At 41.2% G+C, this 21,874-nt stretch overlaps 2 pseudogenes; both read left to right on the top strand.

Moving 5' to 3' along the window:
- The first annotated feature begins 450 nt into the window (after positions 1-450).
- On the top strand, positions 451-2,394 carry LOC139436152 (ubiquitin carboxyl-terminal hydrolase 7-like; annotated as a pseudogene).
- Positions 2,393-21,874, top strand: part of LOC101436373 (ubiquitin carboxyl-terminal hydrolase 7 pseudogene) — a 34,557-nt pseudogene continuing 15,075 nt past the window's right edge.

Genomic DNA, 21,874 nt, shown 5'->3' with positions numbered 1-21,874 from the left:
TTGGTGTCTTCCCCTAATTTTGGAGAAAGATCCTACAAGACATAATGGGTATGGCTCCTGTTAGAGTCACTCTAGCAACTTTATCACACTCTGAGTTTAGAAATTTATTAACAATTCCTAGTTTTAACTTCTCACTATCTTAAATGTGATCTGGTGATACTGGCCCCAACTAGGTTTTAGTTTGGGTCCATTTCTATTTTTAAGCACAGCTCTGTCTCAAGATTTTAAGCTTTTTCTTAGTTCTGTTACAACAATTTTGTACTTATTGAGCATATTTTGATAATTTGCAGTTTTTATAGATCTCTTCTTTGTTCTGGTAAGGATGAGAGCAAAATTTTCTCAGACACCTATGTGTCCACAATGAATACTACATTTCATTGTGATACCCCTAAAGTGTGTGTGTGGGCGGGGAGCACCAATCAATACGTTAAAATAAACATATTTAGGCATATGGATATGCTGAAATGCAGTGTAGGATTCCTTCCCCAGTGCAGTGCTGAATCTGATTTCACCTCATGGTCTTATCACAAACAAGCAGTGCTGAAGGTGATAAAAAACGTAGATGACTAGTCATTCAGTCATCACATTAGATTTGTATTATTCATAAAGGAAATGATTGGGGAGTTTCTAATTTAGTGGCCTGGAGAGAACTGACTGATACTGAGAAATGATTTATAGATGATGACAAAGTTACTTTTGAAGTCTTTGTACAGTCTAATGCAACCTAAGGAGTTGTGTGGATTCAAAGGAGCACAGTCAGTTTAAAGAATCAGGGAGCCACTTGTTACATGAACAGCCTGCTGCAGACATTTTTCACAAACCCTTATAAAAAGCTGTGTGCATGATGCCAACAGAGGGTGATGATCTAAAACCATTCCTTTAGCAATACAAAGAGTGTTCTTATCTGTGATAAGCCTATAGGAAGATAAAAGCTAAAAAGTCATTCTAGTAGGAAACACTTGACAGCTTTATGCAACAAGATATTCAGGAACTATGTTGAGTGTTCCATGGTAATGTTGAAAGTGAGATGAAAGGCATGTGTGTAGAAGACACCATACCTAAATTATTCAGAGGCAAATTGTGCCCTACTTCCAGTGTACAGAAATAGACTATTGTTCTGATCCAAGAGAAGATTATTATGATATTCAGATAAGTATGAAAGGAAAGAAAAATATATTTGAATCATTTGTTTAAGTGGCCGTAGAACAATTGGACAGTGATGGTAATTATGACGAAGGGGAATATGGCTTGTGGGAAGCAGAAAGGGGAGTGAAATTCCTAAAATTGACATCAGTGTTACAACTGATGAGATTTATATACAAAACTCAGATGGGCCAAATGGCAAGATTAATGATAGGCTTGAGTTCTCTGAACAGTTGCCACTTGATGAATTTTTACAAAAAACAGATCCTAAAGATGCTGCAAATTATATTCTCCATGCAGTCCTGGTTCACAGTGGAGATAATCACAGTGGACACTATGTGTTCTACCTGAACTCCAGAAGATATGGCAAGTAGTGTAAATTTGGTGACAATGTGGTGTCAGGGTATATTAAAGAAGAAGCAAATGAACATGATTGTTGGGGTCACAATGAAGACCTGACACTGAACAAGTGCATCTATGTTATCAGGAAGTCAAAGCTGAGTGAAAATTTACAAGCTTTCACAGACAATGATATTCTACAGCAGTTGGGGGATTGACTGCAAGAAGAGAAAATGGTGAAGTCTCAGAAGCTGAAGGAGCAGCAGGAAGCCCATCTCTTTTCGCAAGTGAGATAGCTGCAGAGGACCAGTTCTGTGGACACCAAGGCAATGATATGTATGATGAAAAAACACTGAAACACACTGTATTCAAAGTGCTGAAAAACTCCTCTCTGGCAGAGTTCATCCAGAACCTCTCCTAGATCGTGGGATTTCAACAAGAACAAATTGGACTATGGCCCATGCAAGCAAGGAGTAATGGAACAAAAAGGCCAGTATCATTAGATAATGAAGCAGATGACAATAAAACAGTAAATATTGTTGATGGTAGCATCTCTCACTTGGAACTATGGAAGACATTTTGCTCACCACAGTTAGCATGATTAATTTACCCTTTGATTCAGTTAATAAGAATTGGACATTATCTTCAGTACTAAAGTATAATTTTCACTCTGTTACCTAAGCTATTAAATATCTTCTAAAATTTGCATTTCTTTTGGAAATAGATGATCAAATTCAGTGATAACAAATACTTTGGATGATATTCTTGGAAACAGCTGGTACTAAGCTGACCACTAGTAATACAATATTACCTAAGTATGATAAATATTATGATGTAATGTTATTTTTGAGGATGTATGATCCAAAAACATGGAGACTGAATACTACTGCAGGCATATTCAAGCCCAGGTAATCCTCTTAGACATAACTGTGAAGGTACGTTAACAGATCTTTAACAATTCTTCAAGCTTAGACAACATAAGAAACTTAATATGAGCACCTTAAAATGAAAATCACAGACTTTGAAAATAGGTAAAGTTTAAGTGTATATGGTAAACAACCAATTTAGGAAAGAGGAAATACTCTATCCAGACAAGCACAGGTGTGTCTGGGACCTGCTAGAGGCATGTAAAAATGTTATAGATTTTGGTGAGAAAGCATCAAGACAACTTAGTCTGCTAGAAATTGTAAGTTACAAATTTATTGGTGTGCATCAAGAAGATGAACTATAAGAATGTTAATCTCCTGCAATGACTTGAACATTTTGAATAGAGATACACTTGGACCAGGTATACATAGACAAGAAAAATCAGATGCTAATCATGGTGGCACATTTCCACAAGGAGGTGTTTGGGACATTTGTAATAATTCTCTTTTAGCTGAGGATACACCAGTACAAGAATCTCAGAGAAGTAATGAAGCTAATTCAGAGTCTGCTAGACATCTGGGAAAAGGAATTTGAAAAGTTTAAATGTGTGGTTGTAATGATGAGCCAACACCAGTATATAAATGAAGGTGAGTATGACATAAACTTGAAAGACTCTGAGTCTCAGCCTGGTAACATGTCCCATCCTTGGCCTTGGCTAGGGCATGGCCACTTCAATAAAACCCCAAAGAGGAGACACTACACTTACATTGAAAAGGCTGAGATCCAAACTAATCATCTACCTGGTATGTACAAAGTGAGGGACAGTGTGAGGGTGTGTGTCCCTTTTACCAGCCCTAGGACTTTGGTATGTATACTTTCTATCCCAAATCTTCAGCAAGTGTATTTGCTGCTGGTGTTAATTTCATTTTGTTAAGGCTGTTCGGTTTGGCTTCTCTATCTATTAGCCTCATTTTTTTATCAAAATGAAGAAGTTTTTATAACTCTTGGATGCCAATGAGAGATTTTATGGTAACCACAATGCGAGACAACCATCAGCATAATGGGGAAGAGTTTAGTGGAAGAGTTTAGCTGACAGAAGTTCCCTAGACTGTTTCTAGGTGGCATGAGCTGACTGAATTCCTTCCCATGTCCCCTTCACTAGCCCTGCAGTGAGAAAACCTTATGTGTGGGTTCAGCAGATATTTCCAATGACCTTTTTTTTTTCATCTATAAAGGAAAATCAGAGATAACTACAACTTAATAAATAGCAATCTCTCCTTCATAGTGTGCAGTTGGTTCTTCCTTGGGTGCAACGGTTTGCTCGGTCGGTAGAGGTGGGGTCTGGCTGCGGACGAGGGGTCGGTTCAGCTCAGGACGAGGGGTCGGTCCCGCTTGAGACGAGGGGTCGGTCCCACTTGGGATGAGGGGTCGGTCCGGCAGCAGATGAGGGGTCGGTCTCACAGGGGTGGCCCGGTTCGGCTGACGGGGTTGCCCGACGAAGCCGGCGATGAAGGGGTGGCCCAGAGAAGCAGGCGACGAACTGGGGACAAGGGAGGCCAGGCCCTTGTCGGGGGCTCTCAGGACTGGAGGGCGCACGGCAGAAGAACTACCGCGGAGACAAGGTAAACACGCAAGTCCACTTTATTGAGGGAGAGGCAACAGTTTTATAGGGGCTGGGGAAGGCTGATTGGTCGAAGCCATGCCCTGTTCTGATTGGTTGCTGGCGAAAGGTCAGTGGGCAGTACTGGACGGGGGAGGGGTGGTGATTAGGGATTGGCTGTCGCTGTTGCTGGGGGAAGTGGCAGGGTTTAGTGATTGGTGGCTGCTGTTGCTGGGGTAGAGGGCAGATTTGAGTTTCCCGCCCAAGCCTGGCTGTTGCTGCTGTCGGGGGGAGGGAAAAGGGCAGACTGGATTTTTCCGCCCACGCCTGGCTGTTGCTGCTGTCGGGGGAGGGGAAAAGGGCAGACTGGAATTTTCCGCCCTGTGCCTGCGCAGGGAGAAAGAAGAAGAAGGGTGCCGCCCCATAGGCATCATGTGGCACCATCCGGGAGGAGGGGCGGCCGCAGAAGCATGGCTGCCGAGAAGGGGAGACCCAAGGGCACTCTTCGCCCATGCCGAGCTTCCTTCAGGGGTGGCGGTGAGTCCGACCAACCACCCTATTATGGGGGCACCAGTTTGGAATAGGCCTACCACGGCCGCCGCCCCTTGCCCGGCCAGCAAACCACACTTCAGCCCGAGGGGTGACCGCACTTGGGCTCATGTCCTCTCGCTGTCTGAGGTTTGGATCAAACACTGTTCTGCAGCCCATTTGCAAAGTGGATGCACTGAGCACAGTCCTGACAGACATTTGGGGTCTTTTTTATTAAACTGCAAACATTGTAAAATACAATTAAGGTATAATATGTTGCATCTTGGTGAACTTGATATATTGAGTTTATAAAGAGGTGAAAGAATTATAAATCAAATTTTATTCAACTGTACAGATGGAACAAAGGAAAGCCTTTTTAGCAAAGAGGGAGGGCTCAGTAGTGAGTGAGATTTCATGAAGAGAGAAGATCTCTAGTATTATCCTTGGCAGACCATAGATTCACTTCCAGTAGCTACAACTGACCTGAGACCCCCAAGCTACAGGGACACGCTGGGGCATGTCTTGTACATTATCAATATTGCTTCCACAACACACAAGGCAGAACTGGGAAGGGCCAATTCACCATCTCTGGGACTTTGACAGGAACATGCTGTGTTTGCAGATGGACAGTCTGAGAACTGAGGACACAGCAGCGCATTACTGAGTAAGACACAGTGAGGGAGGCAGTGTGAGTCCAGACTCAATCCCACCTTGCAGGGCACCTGGAGGGTGCTGGGCTGCAGGGGTGTTCAGGAACCACTGGACATGGGTCTCAGTCAAAGGACCAGGTTCAGAGGAAGGGGAAGGACCGGTTCCCTGTTAGGTCTGGGGTTTCCTCAATGCATTCTTTTTTCCCTTAGGAGCTCTCACTGTTTAGGATTGTGTCCCTTCCAATGAAGTGTCTGAAATAGGAAAGTTTCACTGTAGTAAGAGGGAAATTCTCACATGCAGAATGTCCTCTATGGAGTCACAAAGGGCTCTGTCAAGAGTAACCAGGATCAGAACTGAGTCATCCCAAGACAGTCTGATGAGTCTTTTCCAGGAAGGCTAATGAAGAAACTCAGTGGGATTCCCAGATTAGGACAGTCTTTGTGATTCAGGTTAGAATAAAGCCACTGTCAGCTTGAACAAAAAAGGATATGGAGGGAAGCAGACTTGGCCCAGCAGTTCGGGCGTCCATCTACCACATGGGAGGTCGGCAGTTCAAACCCCAGGCCTCCTTGACCTGTGTGGAGCTGGCCCATGCGCAGTGCTGATGTGTGCAAGGAGTGCCATGCCACGCAGAGGTGCCCCCGTGTAGGGGAGCCCCACGTGCAAGGAGTGCGCCTCTTAAGGAGAGCTACCCAGCACTAAAGAAAGTGCAGCCTGCCTAAGAATGGCGCTGACCACATGGAGAAATGACACAACAAGATGACGCAGCAAAAAGAAACACAGATTCTCGTGCCACTGACAACAGCAGAAGCAGACAAAGAAGACGACGCAGCAAATAGACCCAGAGAACAGACAACTGGGGTGGGGGGAAGGGGAGAGAAATAAATAAATAAATAAATCTTTTTAAAAAAATAAAAAATAAGGGGACATGGAAATGAATGATTGAAGGAGAAACACTTTTAAGAGGAAAACCATGGAAACTGAGACCTGGAATTAAGACATCACCCTGGGCCAAGACAGGAACACCATCCATGTGTACAGAGAAGGTGAGTTTTCACCAGCAGTTGAAGAGGGTGGATGTTCCCAGCAGGTGTTCTGGGAGTTTTGCTGTCCCAAGGTGCAGAGTGTGGAGCACATTCTCCAAGGATGATGGATGTTAAGGTCAGCTCGCCAAAGGTCTGAGAGGGGTGGACTTGTCCTCCATGGATTAGGGAAAGGCAGGTGGTCAATTCATTGCTCTGAGAGGGTTGAGCCTGCATGCCATATGTTAGGGAAGGCCAGATGGTCAACTCATTGCTCTGAGTGGGTTAATCCTGTTTGTCAAAAGTTATGGGGAATGTGGTATTCATGTCACTGTACTGGGGGGGTTAAGACTCTTACACAAAGATTGGATAAGGTGTGGCAATGACCCCAACACTCTTGGATGGTAAGGTCTAGAGCTTGGTCAAAACCCAGGTACTTGATGAGGGTGGATGCAAGAAAAGGTTCACTTGGCAAGCATGTGGAAAGGGTGGGTTCCTATAGCATGCCAAGGAGAAGAAACCATCATCTTAAGAATGAGTGTCAGACTAGGACATCTAATGAAATATGTCCTGCAGTTTTACTGAACTGCAGAGGATCCATGACTCATGTTTCCCTCCCAGTTTCTCCTTATGATAATGAAAATGTTTATCCTTTGTCTCTCTATTTGTGTATTTGAAACAGATAAATTGTTTTGTACATTTCAGAGGTCTGCAGCAGATGGGACTTTGCTCCAAGGCAAACTATATATCTTTAAAATGATTGTGATATGATTTAATAATTGCATTGTTACTGATTTAAGTTTATTTTCAAATATTATAATGTCTTTTTGGGATTGGATGTGATTGGGTTATGATTAGGGCTTTGATTGGGTCATGTAATTAGGGCACTGAGTCCCCACCCCTTAGTGGGTGGGAATTCATAGACAAAAGACATGGCAAAGGACAGAGTTGAGGTTTTTTGATGTTAGAGTTTGATGCTGAAGCCTTAAGCTGGAGCCCCGGGAAGTAAGCTCACAGAGGAAATAGAAACAAGCCCCAGGAAGAAATGAACCCGAAGGCATGGAAGCAAGTCCTGGAAATAGAGGAATCTGAACCCAGAAAGAAGCAAGACCCTAGAGGAGAGGAAACCAGAAAGCCTGAACCCTCACAGACATTGGCAGCCATCTTGCTCCAACACATGAAAATGAACTTTGGTGAAAGAAGTAACTTATGCTTATGGTCTGGTATCTGTAAGCTCCTACCCAAAATAAATACCCTTTATAAAAGCCAACCAATTTCCTATATTTTGCATCAATATCCCTTTGACTAACAGCTGTCTTTCCCTTTCCCCAGAACCAGGTTGACTGATCTGATAGTCCTGTTGTCATCATATTGGGATCTGCCTCATAAATGGTCTCTGTGTCTTTAACTGCTCTCCAACTCCATCTCCACTGGCTTGCTGGGCACCTGTATGTGATGTCCTACAGTAACTCTGACCTGTTCTAACCTCCAGCCTCCCTTACTATTATCAGATTTTGGATGGTTCCCTGCCTTTTTCACAAAAACCTTTCAATACATTAAACACAATCAGTTCATTTTAATTTCTCAATGTCATAGGAAACATTCCATCTTGTTCATTTGCATTAAATATGCAGTTGAAGATGAATCAGAACTCCAGAGCCATCTGCCAAGACCATAGAACCAGTGTGTCTCCATAGCTCTCAGGAGAACCAGTACCTGGGGTTGTACCTACTTTGGCTGTCTCTGGTGTCCCGCTGAGGTGTGCATAAGCATGACCGCTCTGATGATCTCCTGACTCTTTCTGAAGACTCTTAGTTATATAAACACATTTGTCTTTGCCATTTCCCCGTTTTATTCAAGGTAAAAAAGCAGTTTTAAACACATGATCCTACATGTAGGCTGAGATATTTTGCTGGTCTTAGTTGGCTCTTTTATTCAAGGTCTTTTTCTAGTTGCATCACCAGTTAGTGATTGTTATTAATCCCTCAGTGTCAGGTCGTTCAGTACCACATCAGTGGGCCCTACTTTGGAATTTGTGTTCCTGGGTGTGATGGAGTTGGACTCAGATGTGAACTTTCTATACATGCCTCTTCTTTCACTTTGACTGAACCTGTGTTTGGTGCTAGAGTTGGTGTATACTCCGGAAACTTGAATCTCTGGATTGTCAATGTGCCAGCTGGGCCCTGAGCCTCAGCAGTGTTGCAACTCCTACCCTCTGGTTCATTGAACTTACCCAGATCGGCTAATAGTGAGGTGAAGATAGTTAGCCACCACACCAGGGAACTGAGAGTGCCTACAACTGCAAGCAGGAGAATTGCATCCATCATCCAGGTGGAATCTACGCTCCCTCTAGATATAGAGGTGAAGTGGACATCACCATTCCAGGGTCCACAGGATGCAGGAATAAATTATGGATTAGAGTGGGTTTACTGATATTCTACTATGGAACTATTGTGACTGGTAATGGAAGAAATTGTAGCATTGATAAGGAGAAAGTGGCCACGGTATTTGCTAAGGGCAGGGAGAGGGAAGAAGAGATGAATGTGGGGTCATTTTCAGGACTTGGAGTTGTCCTAAATGATATTACAAGGACAGATGCTGGACATTATATATCCTGCCAAAACCCACTCAGTGTATTGGGGGAGACTGTAAGCTACAATGTAAACTATTATCCATGTGGTGCAGCAGTGCTCCAAAATGTATTCGCCAAATGCAATGAATGTGCCACAATGATGAAAGAGGCTGTTGATATGGGAGTTATATGGGAACATCTTATATTTTTCTGAATGCAACATTTTTTGTAATATATGTATCTGCAAACAAATACAATAAAAAAATTGATGGAGTGGGGGTTGGGAGTGGGGTATATGGGAACCTCTTATGCTTTTTTAATGTAACATTTTGTGTGAACTATTAAGTTTAAAAAAAGATAATTTTTAAAAAAGCTGAATCAGAAAATAGAAAAACAACCCCATCACTGAATACTGGGAACACTGACCAAACCTCTTGCTGTTATCAACAGCATCAAATATATTATGTATATTCTCAAATTTATGGATGGTATTTCTCAAAAGAAAATAATCCACGTGAAAGAAAGAGAGGGAGAGGTGACAATGCCTTACTGTGTAGAGATATCCTGTCCACACACACCTATTTTTTCCCTCCATCCTGAGATTACAGTTAATACACATTTCTTTCCCCCTTGATATCAGGGAACATCATATGGTCGATAATAAAATCTGGAACATGGCGGCGGACTTGGCCCAGTGGTTAGGGCATCCGTCTACTACATGGGAGGTCCACAGTTCAAACCCTGGGCCTCCTCGACCTGTGTGCAGCTGGCCCATGCGCAATGCTGAAGCACGCAAGAAGTGCCGTGCCACGCAGGGGTGTCCCCCGCGTAGGGCAGCCCTACACGCAACGAGTGAACTCCATAAAGTAGAGCCACCCAGCGCGAAAGAAAGTGCAGCCTGCCCAGGAATGGCGCCGCACACACAGAGAGCTGACACAAGATGACGCAACAAAAAGAAACATAGATTCCTGTGCCGCTGACAACAACAGAAGTGGACAAAGAAGACACAGCAAATAGACATAGAGAACAGACAAACAGGCTGGGGGGGAAGGGGAGAGAAATAAATAAATAATAAATAAATCTTTTAAAAAACTATGGAACATGCACAGGTATAATCTATGCTGCTTGCAAGCCTGGACAATTTGAATACATCCCCCCTGGAATTCTAAATTCTTTTTCATTCTGCATCTAATTTTTGGTCTACCAAGTGAGGATGCCAGGTTATGAATTGGTGTGTGTCTGTGTTTCTCAGTAATTTCTTGAAATAGATTTCACTCCTTAGCAAGACTTCCAACCTGAACACCTTATAAACAAATGTGAGCAATCCATTTATCGTTCTTGTTATATTTTTATTCCACTGAGATTTGTGATTATTTGTTATGATACTTAGAGCACATTGATAGATAGAGCTGGAAAAATACATATGAACAATTAGAACTCTGGAGAGTCAGGCTGAAGATTTAGTAAACAAGCTGAAAACCAATCAGGAGGTAAATAGTCAAAAACTTTGATGTCAACTCCTGTGCTTGGTCAGAACCAGCAAATGTAGAAACAAATATACTTAGTAATTGTTAAATTTGCCCTATCGTGTGCGTGAGCATACATTTAAGTGTTAATTAATTATTATTTCTTGCTTACCACAGTGTCTGACACACAGTATATTTTTTTTATAAAATCCATTGCTATTAATATGTCTGGATAAGACACTTAGACATTTGTGAAAATTGGCAGGGTGCAATGGAAAGTAAGGCCCGTGTGCCTGGAAATTAAAGGAGTGTGCTTAGATCTGTCTCTAACTGAGATTCCAGTGGCTGCTGCTCCAGGGGTGCAGGGAGAGGACTATGACTTTCCATGGCACATGGGGGCTCCTGGGGAAGGCAGCCAGGTTCTACTGCCTGACCTTGTTGTAGATACAGCTCTGAACAGTAAGCTGTATAACTAGTATATTTGTGTTTATTTACAGTAACATGTGTACAACAAAAAATAAAAGCAGAGGAGACTGCAGCATTTGCCAAAGACATATCCACTGATTTTCCCTCCCATCTCTGCTCCAGCCTGTCCATGGTCCAGCCCAGACATTTCATAAAATGAAGGTTTAAAAATTTTCAAAGCAATGTGGGGAACAATCCAGCATTTAAAATTATGCCGTATCATTAAGTGTCAATTTTTCTAATTACTCTAGAAATATCAATGCTGAAAATCAAAATAAAATATTATATAATTTGAGACCTATTTTGTAGCTCTCTTAAAGTTCTATAATTCAACTCTTAATTCATCTCTGAACATTCCAGAGCCCAGGGCACCCACCATATGCCCTCCCAATGGAGAAAGTGGAAGCGTGGAGGGAGGGTAAAAGAGGCCTGCATTGCAGGAAGTGTTGTGGACCCTCTGATCACTGGGCCTTCTCCTGGCCTAGGGAACCATTCCCTAGAAGTCAGCTTTTTTTTCAAAAGTCCTCACTTATTTGGCTTTATCAGGCAAGTGATACCTTTACTCTTCAAACTTACAGAGCAGTTTTAAAAGCCTGCCTAGTACATGGGCTTGGGGCACAGCACTCCTAGGTCTTTTTTTTTTTTCTTTCTCTTCTCTGAACATTTGTGTACAACTTCTTCTGGTTGATATATGATATCAATTATCTGGCATAGATGAAAAGTAATAGAAATGCTGGGTCATAGGCAACATTATACATAAATATTTGCAGAATTTGGAAATATCAATTTCCAAGAAAGACAATGCACCACAAAAAGTATAAATCCAAATTTACTTACCCCCAAGACACTTACTATTCAGAATGACAAATATCAGATATAGAGAGAAAATTCTGGAAATAACAAGAGAAAAGCAAGCCAAGCTTACTGTTCTGGGTGCCTCATTTCTTGTCCAGCATTTGTTTCTGCTCCTGGGATTTTGCATCTTGCAGGAACCACTGAGAACATCCATTTGTTGGGCTGCATATCCAGGGGTCCTCATATGCATGTGGAGTGGGTGGGTCCTGGCTGTACTGACTGTGCCTGACCAGCCATGTGCTCCTGACCCCTGCCAGGCAGGCCTTCTTATGGGGCATCTGCTGGGCTCCTAGGTAAACAGGAAAAGGTAAACCTAAAGTGCAATCACTTGCCAAGAATCAGATTATTCATTCTAGATTTTGGCCTATTTGCCAAAGGAAGGCACAAAAACAAGCATAGAGTTCAGCCTGGGGTGGGGGTGGGGCTATATCCACATGCTGGACACAAGGATGAATGACAAATTTCGAGTCCAGTGCTACAAGAAGCAGAGAGATAGCATATTTGTGTGTGCTCATGTGTTTGTACATGGGAAAGTATGTGTATAGGTGTGTATCCATGAATGTAAATGTGTGTGCACACACCAGTCCCTGAATGTAGTTGTGAGTGGATGTATTAATGGACTAGTATATGTGCATACACAGGAATGTGCATGTATGTTAGTGACAGCATGATATAGGTATTGCAGATGTTTGAGTATGCATATGTAATGTGTGTCTGTGTGCATGCATGTGTGTGTTTTGTGTGTGCATACATGTGCTATGGGTATGATAGATGTGTGTAGGCTTTGAGCCCCATGGTCTAGTGTGTGCATGTGTTCTCTGTTGTAACCTTCAAAACTCAGGAGGACAAGGGAGATGAGAAATCCCCTGAAAACCTGTGGATTCACCATGATGTGACTGTGTCAAAGCATCTGGCAGGCTCCAGGGAAGGGCCCCCTTCTGGTTGTACAGATTCCTGTGTTTTGTCTACCTGAAAAGTATACTGGGTTATAAAAATTCACTCTCAAGAGATGGGATCAGGTAGCAGATGTGGCTCAAGCTATTGAGCTACCATGTACCACAAGGGAGGTCCTGAGTTCAGTTCCTCATGTTTCCTGGAGAAGACAGTGAGGATGGCATAACAGGCAGGTGCAATGAGCTGATAAAACAAGATAATGTAACAATGAGACATAAAGAGGAAAGGCAATGAGAAACCCAACAAAGCAGGGAGCCAAGTTGGCTCAAGCAATTGAGCAACTCTTTCCCACAGGAAAGGTCCCAGTTTCAGTTCCCAGTACCTCCTATAGAGAAGACAAGCAGACACAGACAGCACACAGCAAATGGACACAAACAATGATGGGGAATAGATAAATACAAAATAAATATATTTTTAAATGAGATGATATCACTTGCATGTGGTGTCTCTAAAGATCAGTCTGAAGTGAAGGGGCACAGCCAGGTTACCCTGGGCAGAGAAGTTGCAAAGAAAATGCCCTGTGAGTCCAATAAGAACCTTCCTGTTGGGTGGGGTCTGGTTTGGAGGGGACATTCAGGGCCCACTAAGCACAGGGCCCATACCCAGGGCAGGTGCATGGGGAGCCTGGGAAGTCTTCCTTTCAGGGACAGAATTCTCCGTTTACAAAACACTGTCTAAAATAAGTATTTAACCATGACTATTGATGGGCCTAATAATATTCAACTCCTTTGGTAGTTTTTGACTAACTGAAGAAGACAATGAGAGAAATACTTAAAAGAGAGTTTCCAGGATTTACTGGAGCCTTAGAAATGAGAATGGAAGACAGAGATGGCTTAGTAGAAATTCTGTGGGCCCAGGATTTGAGGAATGACACTAATCAGCTGCTAGTTCCTGCATTTCTCTTTACAGATCTTGCTTCCTTTATCATGACTTTAATAATGAAACACCACTATCCTCTAACATATGTAGTCAACTTTCTGTAAGTTCACATTCCATTCTTAGTTCATATTCTCTACATTTTGCATTGAAATGAAAGGCAATCAAATGGCACTTTCCCATCTTCTCAGTGTGAATTCCACCCACATCTTGTCTTCTCTCTCTGATCATGTTGCTGACTTCATCCAGCATCTTCATCACTTGTAACCTTCAGAAGAATCTCATTTAAATCTCACTCTTTACCTTTTTTATTACAAATTAGTCATTTCAGTCAGTTCTTCTCACTAACTTTGACAAAAAATCATATTGGTGTCCAACCACAGCAATGTTTAATAATATACACAAGAACCAAAAGCCAATTTCTACATGGTTGCCTAATATATATTTCCTGAGTGTGAGCTATCTCTAGTAACCTATACTCAACTAAAGACACATATGCACATCTTTGGGACATTTTTCTTGGTTAGCAGGTATTTATACCAGTCTCCCTCCAAGTCCAACAGCCTCCAAAGTCAAGGACAAACCATTCTGTATCTGTGCAACCCTATGTGACCACCTCATAAGTAATGGACATACCTTGTTCTAGATGCTGAATTTCATTCCTTCCCCTTCTCTTTCCCACAGCATGTACCCCCACATTTCTAGCTCTTAATGGACAGGTCCTGATTTGCCCTACTAACAGTTCTCATCTGAATTCTGTTTATTTTTGTATTACAGGCATTCCAGTGTGGAGGTCATTTTTTATGTAATCCACTTGATAATATTGCATAGACAGACTCCAACATGCTACATTCAAGGCTGTGTTCCTAAAACTTATTACATGAGCTAACATGAGTCTTTAGAAACAACAGGATTAAATCAATAAATTTAAAGGTTGGGTCACTGTGACAGAGGGATTTGTCCTCCTCAGTCACACAGGTATGACATGTCAAGGAGAGGGACAAAGGAGGTATGCTTGTGCACTTGTGGAGGACAAAGTTTAAGGCTTAGGCAGATTTCCACACATTCATACAGTAATAATAGTGATGATAATAGGAAACATCTCTTAGTCCCTACTATAAAAGTCACAGTTTCTGCTGTGATTGCCAATTTTTGCCTTATTAGACTGAAACCCATAGTGGTGAGGTCACATCCTGAGTGTCACAGGACAAGAGGAGAGGGAGCTTTGCTGATCTCTCTGCACTACTAACTTCAAGGATCTCAGTCAAGTTCCCAGATTCAATGACACAGTCCTCAGGAGGGCAGCATTCAGGTCCTTTTCCAAAGGACCTGATATTTGTACAGGGAGATACTATTTAGTCATTGTGAGCTCACCCCTTCTGATATATTGATAGGGATCTGCATGTTATTTCCCCCACATAGGGAAACCATTGTGACCGAATTCAAAATTTACTGGCATTGTCAAAGAAAGCAGGAACTCGCTTTTTGGGATCCATGAATGGATCTCTGAATGAATTTCTAAGGTTCCTTTAAAAAAAGTCACAAGGAGGATGGCTTAATGCAATATAAATATATATCATATTGCAGTTCTTCAGCCTAAAATTCTTATGCCTATAGGGGACAACCCTTCCCATCATCCTCCTAGACTCTAGTATTTTACCCCAAACCCTCGGCCTTCACTTCCTAACTCAATCATTATATGTTCTCTTCTTTGAATCTGTCTCCAAATATTTTCTTCTTACAAGGATAACAATCATGTTGGATTCAGGCCCAGTATAACCCAGTTTGGCTTCATCATAACTAACAGCATATTCAAAGAAACTTTTTTCCAAATAAGTTTACATTCACAGGACTAGCATTAGGACTTGGCCATGTGTTTTGGGAGACAAAATACAACCCACCGAACTGATCCAAATATTGGTGTGTTGATGAAACTCCACTGACAGTCTCTATATGTGAATCAGAGGAGGGTTTGTGCTTCTTAAAGTTTTACCTGTGGAGAGAGCCTTGAGATGTAGGGTGTTCATGCTGACTCAGCTAAATACAGGGAATAAACAGGTCAAGAAAACTGCTAGGGGTGATGAGAGTAAACTGCATGAAGGATTGTCTTGTGCAATTTCAATTCTACAATAATTACTAAGTGTACATTGTACAAAAGTCCATTCCTAAAAAGAAATGCTCACACACATTAAGTAAAACAAACTCATTCTGAGTTGTGGCACATGTTAGATTGGACACAGTTTATCTGAATTCACTGTGCTATTTTCATTTAGCTGCTACTTCAAAACTTTAGAATATCCACTAAAATCACCAAATAGAGGAGATAAATGTATTGGAAGATTTTTGAGCAGATTACAGGCTATGTTTTTTTTTTTTTATATTTGATAATATGCATATCATTTAGATTAAGGGCACATTGACAATATTTCCAAAGGCATCCCTGTTCCTTGGCTGCTTCCACCTCTCTTACCAGCTCCTTCAGCAAGTTTCTATGGCCTCGGTAAAGAAATCCCCAAACTTAGGGGAGTGGGACCCTCCTAGGAAGAGGACTTTGTTCTCCTACAGTAAACCAGCACCTTCCTCACAGAGGAGCCCTAGAGACAGGGAACTCCCCTGGTTCCCTTGACCTTTACATAAAAAAGTTCCTCCCACATGGAAATCCTCACTGGGGTCAAAGGATGAAAGCACAGAAAACATGGACTTAAATTCAGGACCCCATAAAGCAGGAAAATATTGCATGTCAGCTGTAAGCTTAATACAAAGGAGCATGAAACCCTTGTGGTTCTTCCTCTTTGTGGTGTCAGCTCCCAGATGTAAGTATCTCAGGATTAAGCCATGAAGGCAATGGGAATGCTACATCTGAGCACAGGACTTACTGTGGTTCTCTTTGTCCACAGATGTCATGTCTCAAGTGCAGCTGCAGGAAAGGGGACCTGGCCTGATGAAGCCCTCACAGACACTTTATCTCACATGCTCTGTCTCTGGATACTCCGTGTCCACCAGTTTCCTGCTGCTGGCTTTGGATCTATCAGCCCCCAGGGATGGGGTTGCAGTGGTTGTCAGCAATATGCTATGAAGGTAGTCCTTACTACAATCTACCCTTCAAGAGCCGACTCTCCACCTCAAGAGACATATCCAAGAACCAGTTCTCTGTGCAACTGAGCTCCAGGACTGCTGACGACACTGCTATGTGTTACTGTGCAAGAGACAGTGAGGAGAAGTCAGGGTGAGCTCAGGCAAAAACCTCCCCATGCAGGAGAGAGCTGACAGCAGGGGGTACTCATGTCCCACCCAGAGCAGAGATTCAGTTTCAAGGAAATTTGTGGAAATGGCAGCTTCCAGTAACAATATAAGTTTTCTCTTTCTCCCTTAAAAAAATATTGAATCTCTAGGAATTATCCACTACATCTGTTCTAAATAATGCCATTACGTTTCCAAGTTTCAAATAAAAAATACTTCTACAAAGCTATGGTATATTAGATAATATTTAATGCACATGTAAAGAAGTTCTCTTGACTTTGTTCTATTAGATTAGACAGGAAGTATGAAAAAAGCTTTTTCTAATCAACTAACAATCTGACACTGTGTAATTAATTCTCAGAATTTAATTCCCTGTCCTGGCTGTGCCCAGGCAAAATACATTAATGATCACGTTGATGATGTTGATTTTGTATGATTGTTTAATCTGCATTGGGACAGATTATTTTATAATAGAATGATTTTGTCTGAATTGAGAATTAAAGACCCCACTCTCTTTTCCCTGAATGTAAGCATGTTTTTCTGCCCTCTCCCAGGTTATTCAGTATTTTTGGTTCCCAGGCTTCACTCCCCACCAACTTGTAGAGCTCCAGGACCACAGTGAAAAGGAGCAAAAAGAGAAGCCAACCTGGCTTGGTCCTAGGTTCAACATCCAGGAGTGTCATCTTGTTTTCTCCATCATGGGCAATGCTTTCTAAGGCTATACATGATCCTAGTGCCCAGGAGCCTGACCCCAAATGGTCAGCTTACCTTACGGACATGGAAAAACTACCCACTTCTCATTGGTGGCAGATGCCTCATGGAGTCAGAGCCTTGTCTGTGTCAGAAACCCTATGGGGAAGATGCTGAACTCTCCTGAGAGAAATTAGAAAAAAGAAATGTGGGACATGATGCATCTGAAGCCTTGTTTCTTTGCTGACAGGCTGGCCTCTGCCTCAGGAGGGCTCAGGTTCACTTGCCTCACTTGTTCCCTGTAGCTGGACTCTGGATCAAAGCTGTGCTTACGCAGTCCCCTGTGGGGAGCACTGTGGCTCTAAGGTAGACTGAGACCTAGGAGATACCAGGTCTGTGGGAGGACACCTGGACAGGAATTAAGTAAGACAGCAATAGACAGGAGAGGAGAGGCCTGTGATCAGTCTCCAGTGTCCTCCATTCCTGTACTGAAGGGAACTGGTAACCTTTCCACTGGGTGAGCTCCAGGATATACATCAGGTGGATGGTTTCCAAGGAGGCATTGTGGGTCATTCTGGATTGTATTAGGGATTGTGGAGACATGAATATAAAAATATGACCGACATGAGTGTATAACAATAAGATCTATGAAGAGTCATCAAAGAATTTTCAGAAACATTGATAGATTCAGCTCTTTCCTCACTGAGTTTCAACACTGACATTAGTATACCTTTACATTGCAAAGTCCAAGGATGTGATTTTCAGACACTCTGTGACACAGAAAACAGACACACAATGGTGTGTACATTCCTTTTTTCCAGGTGAATTCTTTTTAAATTTTCTTTATTTTTAACTTTTTAAAATTTTTAAAAATCAATTTTATTAATGCTTATTAATAAAGCATAAATCCATCCAAAGTATACAATCAATGGTATTCCATATAATCACATAGTTGTGCATTCATCACTTCAAACACTTTTAGAACATTTTCTTTCCAATAATTATAATATTTTAAAAAATCCAAACAAATAAAACTCATCCCCTCTCAATCTCTCTATGCTTCCCCACCATACATAGCTGCTATTCTGTTTCTTTCTCTCTAGTTTATTTTTATTTATATTTTATAAAAACAGTCTTATATATGTAATTTCTTTGTTTTTTATTAAAGAGAATATGAGGTTACAAAACAATCATATGTAATGTGCAAAATCTCATACATCACCCCTCTACCAAAAATTGACATTGTGGAGAATTTTTGCAGATTATGAAAGAACACCCTCAGATTATTACCACTAACTAGGTTCATAGCTGTGCATATTCCTTTTAATGTGGTCTCCTTCCCTATGGCTTTCACTGACATTGTTTTAATTTGATTATTTATGCTTCAGAGCCCCTATGCCCACAAGAATATGTGATTTAAAAACCACATGCAAAGTGAGCAATGGGAATCCTTCAAGTGGAAGAAGTGCCAGGAGAGTTAAGGACCCTCAAGACATCCTCTAAATTCCAGATTTCAGAGAAGATATAGCTGCATGAAGAAGATGCCCAGATTTCACTGGAAGCAGGAAAATATATGAAAAGAAACTTTCTTCACAGTTAGGAATGATGATTTACCATCACAGCAAAAAAAACAAACAAACGAAAAACTGTACAAATTATGCTGTGAGCTTCATCATCCTATTGTGTTCCTTAATGGCAATATGGTGATAATCACATAGACATAATAGTGTGAAAATGACTTGGAAAAGGCCCAGAGAGAAATCCATGCAAGTCCCAGGGGTAGAGCCTGAATATTGACCCAGATGAGAACTCTATGGGACCCCATGCTCTGTTCATGTACTGCCCAATGACATCTCATCATGTTCAGAGCAGGATGTTAGGATGAAGAAATGTGTAAGATCCTCAAAGAACATGTTCATTTGAGAGGAGTGAGAAGGAGAAACAACTGTGTAGGTGTTTTCTATCAATGTGGATAATCATGTCTTCAGAGATTAATTTTTACCATCAAGTCTCCCTCTCTGTAGACTGGCAGCTTCTCTGAACTGGAGTGGTCCCTAGGTCAACATTGTATTTTTGGAATAGAATACTTGCTTTCTAGTTTCTGAGGTATACATGGAAGGATATTTCATCTCAGGATAAGTCATTCCCAGAATGCCACCCACACATGATAAGATGCCTTAGATCTTGAAATTGGTAACTTTTAGTCAGATGATACTTGACATAGGGGAGATTATCCTAAATTATCCAGTTGGATCTTTAATGTAATCACAATTTCTCCTATGAGGAGGGAGCAGGGGAAGACACACTTTCACAAGAAAAGGCAAGTTGATGACTAAAGCAATATCCTAACTTACTAGGTGTGAAAATGGAGAAAGAGAACATAAACCAAAGAATGGATTTCTGGAAATGACCAAGGACAAGAAGAGAGATTTGCACCTGGAGATTCCATAGAAAATAAGACTACATATGGACTACTTTGTTTTTGCCACAGTGTAAGTACTTTAGAATTCTGAGTGTGAGGAAAATGAGAATAAATGTGTTGAATATTATTGTGCTTATATGGTTCAGCAGTCATAAAATTAATATACAGTATTTTATTATATGTCAATACATGCTGATTCCTAACCTGCTGTCTCACCATATTAAAAGATTGCATGATGGAAATGAAATGACTTCCTTTATTAAAATCTTGACCCCTCTATATCAGCAGAGCTGGAAGTGTTGGTGTCCATATCTGGGAAAATTAAAACAACCTCAGTGCTGACGCCATAGAATGCTGCTGGCACATGACAACTGGAAACCACAGTGGATCAGACATGAAAATAGCCTTCCTCAGTGAAAATTTTATGAAATCCGTCAACACAAGCCATATAAATTCATCTCATCTCAACATCCTCAGAATATCAAATAGTCACACCATCGACTCAGATCTCAAATCTCATTTAAATCTCATCACTGGGATGAATGACAATACAATTTTGGAGACACCAGCATGATGACATCTCTCTATGTCAAGCCAGAATTATCTCCATATTTCCCAGATATTACAATAGTGAGAGATATACCTCTCAATTCCTAATCTGACAATTTCTCAATTAGAGGTGTAGTGGACATCAACATCCCAGAATCCTCAGGATTGGGGAATGAACTATGGACTAAAGTAGACAGATTGGCATTTTACTATAAACTTATTATGATTCTAGCAATGGGAGAAATTATACCATGAATGTGGAGGCAATGGCCCCTGGAGGTTCTGAGGGCAAGGAGAGGGAAAAACGGGTATAATTTGGGGGCATTTTGGGGACTTTGGAGTTGTACTGAAAGACATTGTAATGACGGTTGCAGACCATGATATATCTTGCCATAACCTACAAAATTGGGTGGGAGATATTGTAAACTACAATGTAAACTTTAATCAATGCTTAGTGGCAATGCTTCAAAATGTTTTCATCAATTACAATGAATGCACCAAACTAATGAAGGGTATTGTTAATGTAGGAAAATGTGGGAGGTGTGGGGAGCAGGGCATAAGGGAATCCCCTATATTTTTATATGACATTTGTGTAATTTAAGTATCTTCAAAAAATAAAAAAAGCCATGACAGTAAAAAATGTGTATTAACCAAATAATGGTGCTTTGATGTATAGAAAGTAATCAATTTACAATGGTTCAAGAGTTATTCAAATCTGCAAGTAGAGTTAAACATTTCATCAATTTTCCCTCTGTGTACAGTAGAAAATAGCAGAAAATCAATAAGAATAGAATAGACTTGAATATTATTAACCAACCTGACCTTCGTAAAACCCTCCAACAAGACAACTACAGCTAAAACATTTATTCCTTTTATTCTTGCTTATTTATTTTTATTTTAGGTGAAATGTCTCCTCTAATTTGGTGTGTTTTTCTTAAAATTAAATTCATGTTTCCCTCTGAATGTCATGAATATTTAATACATGAATACATTGTCATGGAAAATGTACACTGAGCTGAGTAACACACCACAACACTACAGTGCACCTCAACTGTGGAACTGCTAATGACATCTCTCCACCAGATTTATTGGACCACTTGCAGGCATGGGAACTGGCATTTTCCTTACCCTGAGTCACGGCTCAAAGCTCAGTCACTTGTTTGGTCAGGCAAACAGATCTCACTTCACATGTTCATCCCTATGATTTTCTAGGGTAAGAGCCATACCACATTCACTTCCATGCCCCAATATTTTCATGCGGCTGTGAATGTCTCTTTCCAGACAACTGTGAACTTTTGAGAGCAAGCAGGCTTGTCATTCCTATACACTGCTAACAACTCAGCAATTTAGAGAAGCCTCTAAAAATATTTATGAACTGTAATATCATCTCAAAGTAATTTCCTTGAGATTCAAAGAGAGATATCAGATGTCTCCAGGTACAAGTCACCTCTGATATTATTTCAGAATTATTGCCAGTTAAGTCATGCAAAGCTTTCAACAAAATCTAGTCTGATGGTAACAGCCAAGGACTGAGGCCTCCAAAAAGAATCTTTGCTTACATCAGGGGTTCTTTTTTTTTTAATTTTCATTTTTTTATTATTACTTTTTTTAAAAAAGATACATAAATCACACAAA

The sequence above is a fragment of the Dasypus novemcinctus genome, chromosome 19 (assembly GCF_030445035.2).
Source record: "Dasypus novemcinctus isolate mDasNov1 chromosome 19, mDasNov1.1.hap2, whole genome shotgun sequence".
Lineage (NCBI taxonomy): Eukaryota > Metazoa > Chordata > Mammalia > Cingulata > Dasypodidae > Dasypus > Dasypus novemcinctus.
This window is presented reverse-complemented; position numbering and strand designations above follow the sequence as displayed.